Source organism: Lissotriton helveticus, chromosome 2_1 (assembly GCF_964261635.1).
Source record: "Lissotriton helveticus chromosome 2_1, aLisHel1.1, whole genome shotgun sequence".
Lineage (NCBI taxonomy): Eukaryota > Metazoa > Chordata > Amphibia > Caudata > Salamandridae > Lissotriton > Lissotriton helveticus.
The window spans coordinates 161,449,442-161,462,762 of NC_136059.1; positions in this window are offsets into that span (position 1 = coordinate 161,449,442).

Below are 13,321 nucleotides of genomic sequence, written 5' to 3' on the forward strand. Positions count from 1 at the left end.
CTGTAACTCCTTGCGCCATGATGCGTCATACTGTAAATATGACGCATCATTGGTGTCGCAAGGAGGGCGCAGTGAAAAGTGACGCATCGCTGTTTTCACGCAGCGATGCGTCACTTTTCATAAATGAGGCCCTAGGAGCTCATTGTCATGCACCAAGTACCTCTCTCGGGGCGCATGGGGTGAATTTAAATGAAACCAAGGTGGCAGAGTGATCAGAGACTAAAATGGGGTCTATTGAGGAGCCTAGAAAGTCCTGAGATAAACCAGTGCTAAACAGATTATAGTCAATCCTAGAAAAAGAATTATGAGGGGGAGAGAAAAATGTGAAGTCACAGCCAGAGGGGTTCTGTAGGCACCAGACCTCTATTAGTTTATGGGTTGTGCACAAACTGAGCATGGCTCAACACAACAGTATTCCTGAAGGCCCTGACCTTGGTGGGAAGAGGCACAGAAGAGAAGAAGAGGGACAGCCTGCAGGAACCTATGGAATGGGACTGTATAGCTGAATACCAGAGCTGACGAGTTGAGGTAGTTATGATCAAGGTGGTTCCTCACACTGTGCTGCTGAACCTTAATGTAATGATTTGAAAAGTAATAACATGTTTAAAAAAAACTTAATGACGCAAAACATTTCCATGACGAAATAACAATCATAATTTCCAGCATGGTTGAGTTACATTTAAATGTGTCAGGAACAATGTTCCTTCTAATTTGTTTGTTCTGTGTGCAGCAGTGCAAGGTTTCTGTGCACTGCACCCAAGCCTATGTGCGCCAAGAAACCGACCACGCATGAAACTCTTACCTGGGATTCCAGTTTAGGCCAATCAGGCATGTGCCCACGTGTTTCTTTTTTAGCATTTGTTACACTAAACAGGCTTATAAACCTGCATTTTGTGTTACACCCTCTGTGATGCAGCTTTTCCCTGGTATTCACTGCACGAGTGGTAGAGCTGGGTGAGCTCGGAAATTCATATGGAAAACTAAGCCAGATCCAATCCTTGAGAAGACCCCTCATGAAGCGATATAACAAGTGGCATGCAAAAGATATGACAAAGACTTTTTCTAATTAAAAATAGGCTACTTCTCTAACACTTGCATTTCAAACATTTATTGCACAAAAGATGACCGACTTTGACAACATAAGAAATTACACCGAAGTGAAAATATACAGAGGATGCAGCATCAGCTTGTAACCCCAAGAGCCATTCTTCAGACTGAAACATCCCTCTGGAAGTCTGAGAGACTGAAATCACATCAAGTTCCTGAGATCATTGCATAACAATAGAGTAGGTGGTGTACCACAAATGTACTTGGAGAAGCGTGGCTCAATGGTTAGAGCGGCAGACCCTGATGCAGAGGTCTGGTCCGGGACCAGGGTTCAATTCCCGCCGCGGCGGCTCTTGGACTCAATTTCCCCAGATCTGATAATTCTCGCCTCGGTGCCTCGTCTAATCATGGGTCCCACTCTGTGACTCTGGGCAATAGCTTGCTTATTCTCCACAACGGCCCCAGCAGCGCTTGAATGTCTGGCTTCACCTTGGGGGTGCCCAGGAGTGGACATTTCACAGGAAAGCCAGGATGGGTTCCACAGCGGTATAAATACAGTGCTATGAGACCTCTGGGTAGAAGTGCGCTATATAAATACATTTACATTTACTTACCCACCATCAGAATGTAGAAGGAGTGTTTGAACGTGTCTCCCTGACGCTGCATGCATGTGTGGTGGAGTTGAGAAGATGTGCACACGCTTTAATGGTGGCCCTTTGGGGAGGCTACAGACAACATGCAGTGCCACTTCAGAGAAAATCCAAATAGTATCATACATTTAAATGGACTGAGGCATGGTTCAAACCATGTGAACCAGAATCCTGTGCTTCACGCTACGGCAAACCTAAGCAGTATTTGCGTGCCTTTGGGAGTTTTCTTTTACTACATCCTGGCAAAAAACACAAACAGACCTATGCCTAAAACAAGCCAGGACTATTAGCTTTGCAAATGCTTTTTAGCTGTATCAAACAAATGAGTAACAATGGTTTCATTGTGGTACAATGAACTTAGAAATGTCTGCCTTTCAAACCATTTTTCTCTGCTGTCATTCGCTCTATAAGACACTTACACACTTTTTCTCCCCACATCTTTCTGAAATCCTCCATATTCATATTTCACACATTATCCCTTTCCTCTTTAGCACCATCTTTTCACTCTATTCTGCATATACTTCCTTTCATCTCCTATTTTTCAACATCCCCCCTGACTCACTCTCTTTTAACTCGTTTTAGATTTTGTATATTTTTTAGATTGGTGTCTTTTCCTAGAATGAACACATGGACACGTACTCTGCCCCTCTGCCCGTGCGATTTCACTTCACAACAATCAGATATCCATATCCTTTTCTTCTGCAGACTCTATAGTGCCCTACGCAGAGAAATCATAGTCCCTTTTTTAAAAGAAATGAATTTTACCAGATGTCGCCCTGCCTTTTTAGAGCTCCAGAGAATGGATACGATTTTATCCGTATCTGTGGTTTTAAAATTTCTAAAGAGTGTTTTTAAATCACGGAAACATATGCTAACAGAAATTTGTTAAATGGCTATTTCCTTTTCCGTTCAAATATCTGTCTTTTTGCTCCTCCTTACTGAGCTAACTTTAAGAGCTGCAATTATTGTAACCTGTTTTATATGCTTGTTACTTTTATGGTTATTTGTTTTTAACCGAATAAAGTTCTTTGAAACTGAAACTGAAACACTCTCCTGTTTCAAGCAATGCATTTTGTTTCTCTTTGGCGATGTCTTATTTTGAAAGTTGTGTAACTCCTCCACACATTTTCCCATAGTTGCTATGTGCATATGTGTGAATATTGCTGCCAGTGGTCTGTAGAGAGGCCAAAAATTGGAGGTGCATGTAATCTGAATACCTTCAGTATCCACTTTCAGGCACTGTGAGAAATAGGCACTGCGAGAAAGTGGCACTGCATTCTGCTTCAACTGCAGAGGTCTTAATCATATCCCAACAAAATCTCCCCCCACATTGTCTACTCAATAAGACACCTGGGTGGACTCAGTTCACAACATGCACTGCACAAGTCATATTGCATAAAAAACGACAAATTCACAACTAATCCTCTCCGGTACTGCACGATGAAACAATACACGAAAGCAGGGAAAACGCCTCATTTGACTGCTGTTTGGATAGTAAAATACATCAATTTGCATGGTTTCCGGCCACTGCACCTGGTGCATCGTTGGTAAGCTGCACCCCTGGTAATAGCATCGGCTCATGCACAGTACAAGAACGCTGCAGCTGGTGCCTCTAAAAGAAAAAGCTACAGTTAGTGCTGTGCTGAGGCATAGCTTCCATTGATGCAGCAACACCGGGGCCCAGAGGGCCCCACTGAACGCTGACGATTGCTGCATTTCACAGTTCAAACAGCAGTCAAGGGGTCCATTTTCTCCCTTGCACTAGTGAACATGTCAAACTGACTGTACCACTGGTGCTGTGTATCATAGTGAATTCCTCAAGCATTCTAAGATAATGGAGAGAGACAAACAGATACCCATTTAGTGGCTGATTGATACAAAGTGAGACCAAAACCCCTGGGATTAATCTCAGCTATACCCGCTTAACCAAATAGTATGACCGTAGGCAAATATTTTATCTCAATAATCCTCCATTTGCTTCATTATGCCTTACGAAAGTACCTTCATATAGGTGAGTTTGCAATAACAGGCATGTGGTGATGAGTGAAGTGTGCAAGCTTCACAATCTAGATTGATCACCCCGGGACGTCCTGGTGGAAGCGCAGACCTTACAGGGAACACTTGGAATATTTTATGCAGCAGACGAGGATCGTTTCCAGTACACCAATGGGGGACATTAGTACCTTCTAGGCAAAAGTTGAACCTCAATAATAACTGTCTGAGAATGAGTAGAGCAATCAGCATCTGAAAAATTACCAGTTAACCTTTCCAAGGTGTCCACCACTGTGCAGCACCTCGTGTGGCACTTCCTTTGAGTACCTTATGGGGAGCAGCTACTTATTACCTGTCACGCCGTGAGGGGAACGGCTCTGCAGTCACCGGCCACCCCGTGAGGGGAACGGCTCTGTAGTCACCGGCCGGACTACCTCTCCCAGCAGCCTGAGGGAGGCACGCAGCAATCACGCCGCCAGCGTGCCCGGAGGCGCTTAAGTAGACGGAGCGCCTTGAGCTCCTGGGGGCAGCTACTTCTTACCTGTCATGCCGTGAGGGGAACGGGTCTGCAGTCACCGGCCACGCCGTGAGGGGAACGGCTCTGTAGTCACCGGCCGGACTACCTCTCCCAGCAGCCTGAGGGAGGCGCACAGCAATCACGCCACCAGCGCGCCCGGAGGCGCTTAAGTAGACGGAGCGCCTTGAGCTCCTGGGGGCAGCTACTTCTTACCTGTCACGCCGTGAGGGGAACGGCTCTGCAGTCACCGGCCACGCCATGAGGGGAACGGCTCTGTAGTCACCGGCCGGACTACCTCTTCCAGCAGCCTGAGGGAGGCGCGCAGCAATCACGCCACCAGCGCGCCCGTAGGCGCTTAAGTAGACGGAGCGCCTTGAGCTCCTGGGGGCAGCTACTTCTTACCTGTCACGCCGTGAGGGGAACGGCTCTGCAGTCACCGGCCACGCAGTGAGGGGACTGGCTCTGTAGTCACGGCCGGACTACCTCTCCCAGCAGCCTGAGGGCGGCGCGCAGCAATCACGCCACCAGCGCGCCCGGAGGCGCTTATTAGACGGATCGCCTCTTGCACCGCGAGTCGCGAGCGGGAGCAACGCGGGAGAAGCCCGGGACAAGGGCGGGACAGTCTGTGACAGTCCGGGACAGGACGAGGCTGGGCTGGGCCAAGGACCCTGGACTGTCGCCTTAAGAACTTTGAGGATTCGTAGAACTGTGAACTGGATCCGGTAATTGTGATTAGTCTCCCATAATTTTACCCCATATATTATTCTTGGCCTTTAGAGTAATTTACCCCTCTTTTTAATATTGAATGGTAGTCTTTAAGATTGCTTCTGTTATTCTTCCTTGCTAGGGTAATTGTCATTTCATAAATTGTGCTCTTCGGAATTTTACATTTTCTATTCAGGTAATCCCATTTTTACTTGGGAAGGGCCATTTTCCCCATATTTAAAATGTCTAAAACCAATGGAGGGAATATCCGCCCTGTTGTAGCCACTCTTGACAACTACCTTGTCAAAGTGGTAGATAAAATTAACAAGGAACGCCGACAATCTTTAGGACGAGGGAGTTCTTCAGACCCCCTCCCTATTCTAACTCAGGCATCTCTTCCCCTGTCTACCCCCTTCGTGGATTTTAGCTGTGTTATAGGTTCCCCAGAGCCCTTTATCACGCCAGCATCCTTTGATTTAGAGCCCACACTGGCGGTGAATGAGACTCTGAACGATTCTGTGGTATCTTGTTCACCGGCCCCAAAAGTCCAGAGGGTGTTAAGGTCTGGAAGAAATGCAAGTAGGCCTGCTTTGTCTAAACGGGGGTGGGGGGGGGGGAGGGGGGTAATTGTAAAAATAAAAAAAACATCGAACAAACCCCTAAAGGGACCATCAATGACTCTGACACTGTTATGAACAATACCCACCTGAAATTAGCATCTGAGCAGCTAGAGTTGCTGATCAGTATCATTGATGCCAAGTTCGATAAAATTGTACAACCCCTACTTGACAAACTTGATATTGTTTCTGGGGAACTGAAACGACTAGGAGGCCTTGTGAAAACCCATCCTGGCCTTAATAACTGTGTGGTATCTGCTAATACGGCTCAGGGCAGCACCAGTGAGCCATTGAAGTCGCTTAATGGGGGTCCAAATACTGATACGGTAGTGGTTACTAACCCTGTGTCCCCAACTATACCCACTACTTTGACTATAGGTAACACACCGAGAACTAATACTGTGAAGACAAAGCGTTATGGCTATTCACTGCCTGATTTACCACCTGACTGCGCACCATATGTGGCAGGCTTGACTAATGTCCCACCAGTAAGGGAGGAGGGAACTGACGGTATCCATGAAACACACGAATCGTTAAAGAACAAAACTGTGGCCTGGCTTAACAGAGAATGTGGTTTTCCAGTTGCTTTGGCAGACCAGATTTTGGTAACCACTAGAACCAACTGGATATGTACTTCACATAAGAACATTATGGGTGACTGTGTTATTGTTAATTTTAAAAGTCCCCATCTTGCTACCACCTCTTTGATTAGAGCCACCTCTCGCCCACCGAACGACCAGGGTATCTCATTCCGTCCCTTGGGTTATTTTTATAAACATTACACTGGCCAGCCTAATAATGATCATGTGTGGGGCAGAGTGAGGGGCCCCAGTATGTTTAGTATGCCGAGTGGGTTCCAGGTGGTTACCTCCAATCGTTTTCAATGTTTAAGTGGGTTAGACTCTAACGATTGACTGGATTTTGGTCTGGCCCCCTCCTTATCTTGTGAGTAATTTGTTTTGCCAGGAGTAGGACCCGCTGTAACAACTTCAGGGCCTGTAGTTAAAGAAACTCTGCCGCTTGCGGATTTTACGATAGCCAGTATAGAGGGTGAATTAGGGGGATGTAACGAGAAATTGCCGGAAGATGATAGTCAAAGCATTACCCACCCGTCCATAACCAATTTACGGGGTAATCATTGTATCAATATGGCAACTGGATTTTCTAGTTGCCATATTGCTAGCTGGAATATCGCGGGTCTAACGTCCAAATCTGATTGCCTGGGGTGGTCAGAATTTATGGCCCTTTTTGATATCATCTGTTTCCAGGAAATGTGGTGCAAAGATTTTAAAGGTTATAATGGATTTGTTTCATATGAATTACCTGCTACGGTATCTACCTCCGGTAGAGCTAAAGGTGGGCTCTTGGTGCTGATTTCTGTCAAAATCCCCTTTATTGTTAAAAAACATGTACTGGTTGGGGCACACTCTCAGATCTTATGGCTCTCACAGAAGGAGGGTAGAAATATCCTTTTAATTAATTTTTATAATAATATTTTTGACAGCACCAGGGTCCAGGTGGTTAATGCTTTAGCAAGCGCCCTGGATGACATCACAATGGGTTCCAAAGTTGTTTTTGATTTGCTTTTGGCAGGGGATTTGAATACGTCTGTTTGCCCCCTCTCTAACCTTAATACATGTGGGGTGGTCAATCGCTATGGAGACGGAGATCTCCATTTTCAACACAATCAGTATGGGGAGTCTCTGAATAATCTCCTAGCATCACATGACATGGATATTTTGGCCAATGAGAAAAATGATCTAGGTGAGACAATCCCCACCTTTACAGGTCGGGGGGCCAACACTGCGATTAATTTTATTTGTATTTCCTCTAGCCTTGTGCCCTGGACTTTGGCCCCTAAAGTCGTTGATATTTTGCTCAGCGACCATAACTGTCTAACTATAGAGGCCTTACTCTGGAAAGAGAATAGGATATCTAGTACGGATCTTATTGATAATATTGAACCCTATAGACCTAACGGGACTAGACTAAGATGGAAAGGGGACAAAGCAGAGATGACGTCTGATTTTATTATAAATAGCTGCTTACCTGAAATCACTGAGATTCTTGTAGATGTTGACGTCACTGCCAAAATCATTCGGCATTTTATTCGAATTAACTTTGTCATTGATTGCAAGCTTACTATTTCAGTTAAGCGCAAGTCGGAACTCCTAAGGGGGTGGTTTGACCAAGCATGTACTTCTGAGCTAAATGAGCTAAAAAGGGCATTTGCTGCAAAACCTAGAGTTAAGAGCCTGGTTTTTAAACTTAGAGCTAGCTATAGGGCTACCTTAAAAAGAAGGAAACTGGAACTTCAGCAGGAGGCCTGGGATAATTTGGCCCAGGCGGCCAAAACTAATAATTGTACCTTGTTTTGGGCCACAGTGAATTGTCCGTTCCTTAAAGATGAGAAGGTTCCAGAATAAACATCCAAGGTCAACAGGGAAACTTGGATCTCTCATTTTTCTAGTATTTTTGATTCGGACAAAGCTATGGGTCATGAAGAGGACTGTTGGTGATCGGAATGGGTGTGGATGCGCATTAATGTTCCGCTGGCACGTCGGGGGGGTTGGGGGGTAGAGTTAAGGGTGAGGGGGATAGTTTATCGGGGGGGGAAGAGGGTGAGTTGAGGTTTAACAGGTTAAACGAGTGAAGAGTGTTGGGCAGCAATGCAGAAGGATACTTACTGTTCCCATTAGGAGCTGGGCTTAGAGGGAGAGTCAGGGAGAGCTGGAAAGTAGCATTGCCATTTCAAGGACGACCAGTTGCTACGGTGACGTACTATATCTCCTTACACGTGCTTTCATTTCTGATTACGCCGCTCGACCTCCGGGTTGTGAGCTAAACGGCTGTGTAGAACAAGTACAGAGGACTAATGGATATATCGAGTAACAAGGGTACTGATGGTAATAATATGTTGGTGTCAACTAACGCGCTGCAATAAAAATATATTTACAAAAAAAAAAAAATGAAGAGGACTGTTGGCCCATCGTCCCCTTGGACATTACTGTCACTGAAGTTTTAGATAGCATCAGGGCCAGCAAAGGGGGGAAGGCACAGGGCCCGGACGTGGTGCCCATCGATATTTATAAATTAGTTCCAGAGCTATGGGGCCCTATTTTAGCTAAAAAATGTAACGCAGCAGTTTATTATGGGGTGCTCCCTACTTGGGAAGAGTCCATCATAATCCCTATTTATAAGAAAGGAGACCGGGTGGATGTGAAGAACTATCGCCCGATCTCCCTGCTAGATTCTTCAGTAAAAGTTATGAGTAGGGTGCTTCTGGTCAGGCTGGAAGAATGGGTAGAGGCCAATGGCATTTTGGCAGAATGTCAATTTGGGTTCAAAAAGGGGCGGGGGACGATCGAACAGTGTCTAAATCTTGAACTGTTGATCGGAAAGTATACGCAGGCCAAGCCGGGCACTATTTATCTCTGCTTTGCAGATTTGAGCAGTGCTTTCGACTTGGTGGACCACGCAATTCTTTGGGCCAAGCTGATTGAAATGGGGGCACCGGAGGCTATCGTTTATTTTTTAGCACGCCTTTACGCCAAACTACGTACTTGTGTACGATACGGTACCCATGGTGAGTGTACAACTAAGTTTAGGATTGGGCAGGATATTAGACAAGGGTGGGTTCTCGCCCCCTTGCTCTTTACCCTTTTTATTAACGAAGTGGATTCCGTCCTAAAAACCATTGCAGCAGATGCCCCCAAAATTAACGATGCAAACGTCCCGGTATTACTTTACACGGACGACACCGTTTTCATGTCACGCAACCCGATAGGCCTCCAACACCTGATGGATGGGTTTTCACAGTTTATAAAAGGGAGAAAGCTTGTGATTAACAAATCCAAGACTTATATCATGGAATGTGGGCAGGGGCGTAAAAGGAAGTCATCTTCTTATTTTATCGATGGACATAAGGTTCAACAAATTGAAAACTTTTCATACCTGGGTATCACATTTTCTAACAATTGCAGCTGGACTAGCGAGCATAAAAATGTGAGGGCCAAGATGGCGAAGAGTGCACATGGAGTGTTTACATTAGCCACGAAACTAGGGGATAGGCGGATTAAAGACATGCTTAAAATATTCCAGTCTAGATGTCTCTCTACCGCTTTGTATGGTGCCGGGGTTTGGGGCTTTACCCCGGCCGGGAGCTTACAAGTGGAGGAGAACGTCTTTTTAAAAAGACTTTTGTGTCTACCTAAATCTGCCTCCAATGAATTAGTACATAGAGAACTCGGCATTCAACATCTTACCGATTTGATTCTCCTTAGACTCCTTATGTTATGGCGATCGATCTGGATGAAAGATGAAACATCTCTATGTAGAGCCATCATCATTGACTGCCTCTCTATGGATAACCATTTAAAGATCCCATGGATTAAATGCAATCTAGATAGTTTCCAAGTGATCTATGGCCTCGATATCAAATTAGACAATCACGGGGCCTCTGATTTATCCAAATCAGAAATGAAGAAGTTTTTCTTGAATCTTCTTTCTGAGAGGCGGTTTAGTAATAGTGGCAACCTATCCACCTGTGTGTCCTATAACGGTTTAAATGAATTTGTGGGCTATCAACCATATTTGACCCAAGTGACTAGAGCATCACATCGGTTTGTCCTAATAAGATTAAGGATTGGGATTGCCCACAAATTGGTGGCTTTCCCCTCCCAGAACAAGCACCCGGTTGGTCCATGTCCATGTGACAATATCTCAGCACAAAGCACTATGCACTTTCTTTTGTTGTGTCCAATGTATAGGTATTTACGAATTGTTTACTTAAACCCTATTTTTGTGAAGTTTGGAGTCAGGACTGTAAACGACTCCATGAAATTGCTCTTTAACTTGCATCATCCCGATGTCTGTTTTTTCACGGCTACCTTCCTTCTTCAAGCAATCAATGCAAGGAAAAGTATGAGTTTTTAAATTATTTATTCAATCCCTTGCCTGAATATCTTGTTTTTAATAATGGAAATTGTCAAAAATGTTTTTACTTTTTATGTGCTTTTTTGGACATTGCTCTTTGTTCCGAATAAAGCCTTATGAAATGAAATGAGTACCTTATGATCATCTCAGCTAAAAGGTTGGTGGAATATGTGTCAAGTGCATTGAATCCAAAATTATGTGAAAAGCACCGCAGAGCACAGTTGTGTTTTTCCAGTGACCCTGTTCATATGTAACTTCTAGCAATGACTGTGCCAAGGTGTGCAGAGCTCAGTGTGTTCAAAAGCAAAAAAAGAGACTAGATGAAGTACAAAGAACCGGAGGACCAGGGTTCCAGGTGCTGAGCGTGGCCCGGGTGCAGCAGAAGCCTGTCCTGAGATATCCAAGAGTGCTCATTTGCTCGTTCTTGATCTGAATCAAAACAAGGGGGAGAAAATAACAACAAACCGGAGACCAGGCACTCCCCTGCTAACCATAGAGCCCCCTCCCTGAAGGAAGTACTGGGCAAAGAAAGTGGAAATAAAAAACATAAAATTACTAAAAGCAAAAGGAGTTGCAAGCCTGGCTGTCGCGTGGAGCCTATGCCCTCCACTGAAATACACAAGGAAAATAATAGGGGTTTCTGGGAGATGAAGCTCCTCTGGTTTAAGCCCAAGAGTTAATAACGGAGAACACTCTAGCCCCTGAGAGTTGCACACAGAGATGGCGCTCACAAAACCCATCACAGAAAAGCCTGTGAACTTGCAACAAAAAGAGTGACAAACGCCAAGACAATAGCAAAAGGAGTCAAAGGAAAGACTGGCAGGCAATGCAGAGGTACTTTCCCACAAGCAGGAGAATGCTAGGCCAAAGGGAAGTGATGCTAAGGCTGTAGAAAAACTATCCATTTTGCAAAAGTCTTTTAATCAGCAAATGTAGGGAGGAACCAGCCATAGAAGGCAATCAATGCCCTGGGCTCCTCTTCGAGCCAGATCCATGGTGACAACATTGACAATGAGAACAACGAAGACGAATTTTTAGTGCACATTGTCATCCCCATAAAGCAAAAGAAGAGAAATGGGTGACCACCAGCAGAGTGATAAATACAACAAGTACAATGAACCACTGCTCTCAGTGATACTGGTGCTTCAATGAATGTCATGGCCAAAAGTCAACACAACCTTCTAACACCATGACCAAAGCTCAAATCCACAAAAGTGAAAGGTTTGCATATGGTTTATCAATGGAGAATTGACTAAAGATTGCTTAGTCACCCCCAAAGTCATTCGGGAAGGTGAAGGGCTAATCTATTCCAATGACAGCGTGCCCACTAATGACATAGAAGCTCTCCTGATGGAATTTTAGAACCTTTTCAAAGGCATTGGCTGTCTGAAGGACAAACGTATCAATGAATCAGTCCAACTTGTTGCTCTCACCAAAGGACAGAAGTGATTCTCCTATAAGCATTGAGACGAAACCGCAGAAACTAGAAAAAGCAGACATCATAGAGCAGATAGAGGGTGCTACACCCTGGATCTTACCCATTTTTGTCATCCGAAAACCTCACCAGCCAGAGCAGGGATGCATTTGTGTAGGTATGCATCTACTGAACAGCACTATCTGACGTGAACGCTATGTGGCAACAACAGTGGCCAACTTCATGGCTGAGGTCAACAGCTCATGGTGGTTCTCCAAAGTCCACCTCATCTCGGAGTACCACCAACTACTTCTAGATTTCTGTTGGAAGTAGAAATGTACTGAAGAAACAGGACACCGCTGGTGAAAGTATTACTCATTTATTGACCATCCACTCTCCTCACTGGAGAGCATCTCAACATTCTACAAGGAGCTTCAGGACGGGAGAATCCAACAGGGGTCAGGGAGAAGGGGTGAACGGAATATACCAAGGCTGGTTGTAACACATCTCCCTTCCTTACAATGAGTACCAACAATGCGTACCATAGGGTACAGGTTAACACAAACTAGTTGGCTCCCCGAGGGGGATAACAGGCGTTCCTAGAAAGAAAAAGTTATGGCTGCACTTTTACAATGTTGTCAAAACTCCACCATTGTCCATTTTCAAACTGTACAACATTTTTTAACACTTTGGCAATCCTGCTGGGGGAGTAGAACTTGCTGATGTCAGTTCCCAATTTGGTGTTCCTTCTGGCTTGCGCCATGTCCCCCACTTCCCACCTTTGAACTTTAACACCATGTTTCTTATCGTACCACTGTTTGTACTTAGTTTGATGTTGTCTGACTTTCTCTCCTGCCTCCTCCCAATCTACATTCCTGACATCGCCCCCATTTAACCAACTGGGGTTAAACTTGGTACTAGGCTCCCTCCCACGTAAGGTTAAAAAGAACAATGGTCATGGGTGGCCTAAAAGGTCCTGGTTGAAACAATTATTTCTAGGTGGCCTAGAAAGGTCCAGATAAGAGAAAGGGGGTTTTATTTATTTATCCGGTATCATTTGATGTCCTACTACCTCTGCTTCAGCACTGAAGCAGAGGTAGTCGCGCCACGGACCGCGGCGATCAATTCCCGCCGGAACGTAGGACATCAAATGATACCGGATAAATAAACCCGCTCCCATTGAATATCCCTACCTCTGCAATACGAGTAAATGGACCATTACTGACTCTGAAGAAACCCCCTTTCTTGAGCTAGAACTAGCCTAGAAGTATGAATAACTAATATTTCTTGGCACAATAAAACCTAATTGGACTGTATACCTCAAAGTACCTCAAAGTATCTACAACTTGACCGTTGAGTCAGATAATACATCTATCACAACGTGCAAAGAAAGCTCACGTCCTGATGATGATCTAAAGTCATGTTAGATCGAAACGCCGTCGAC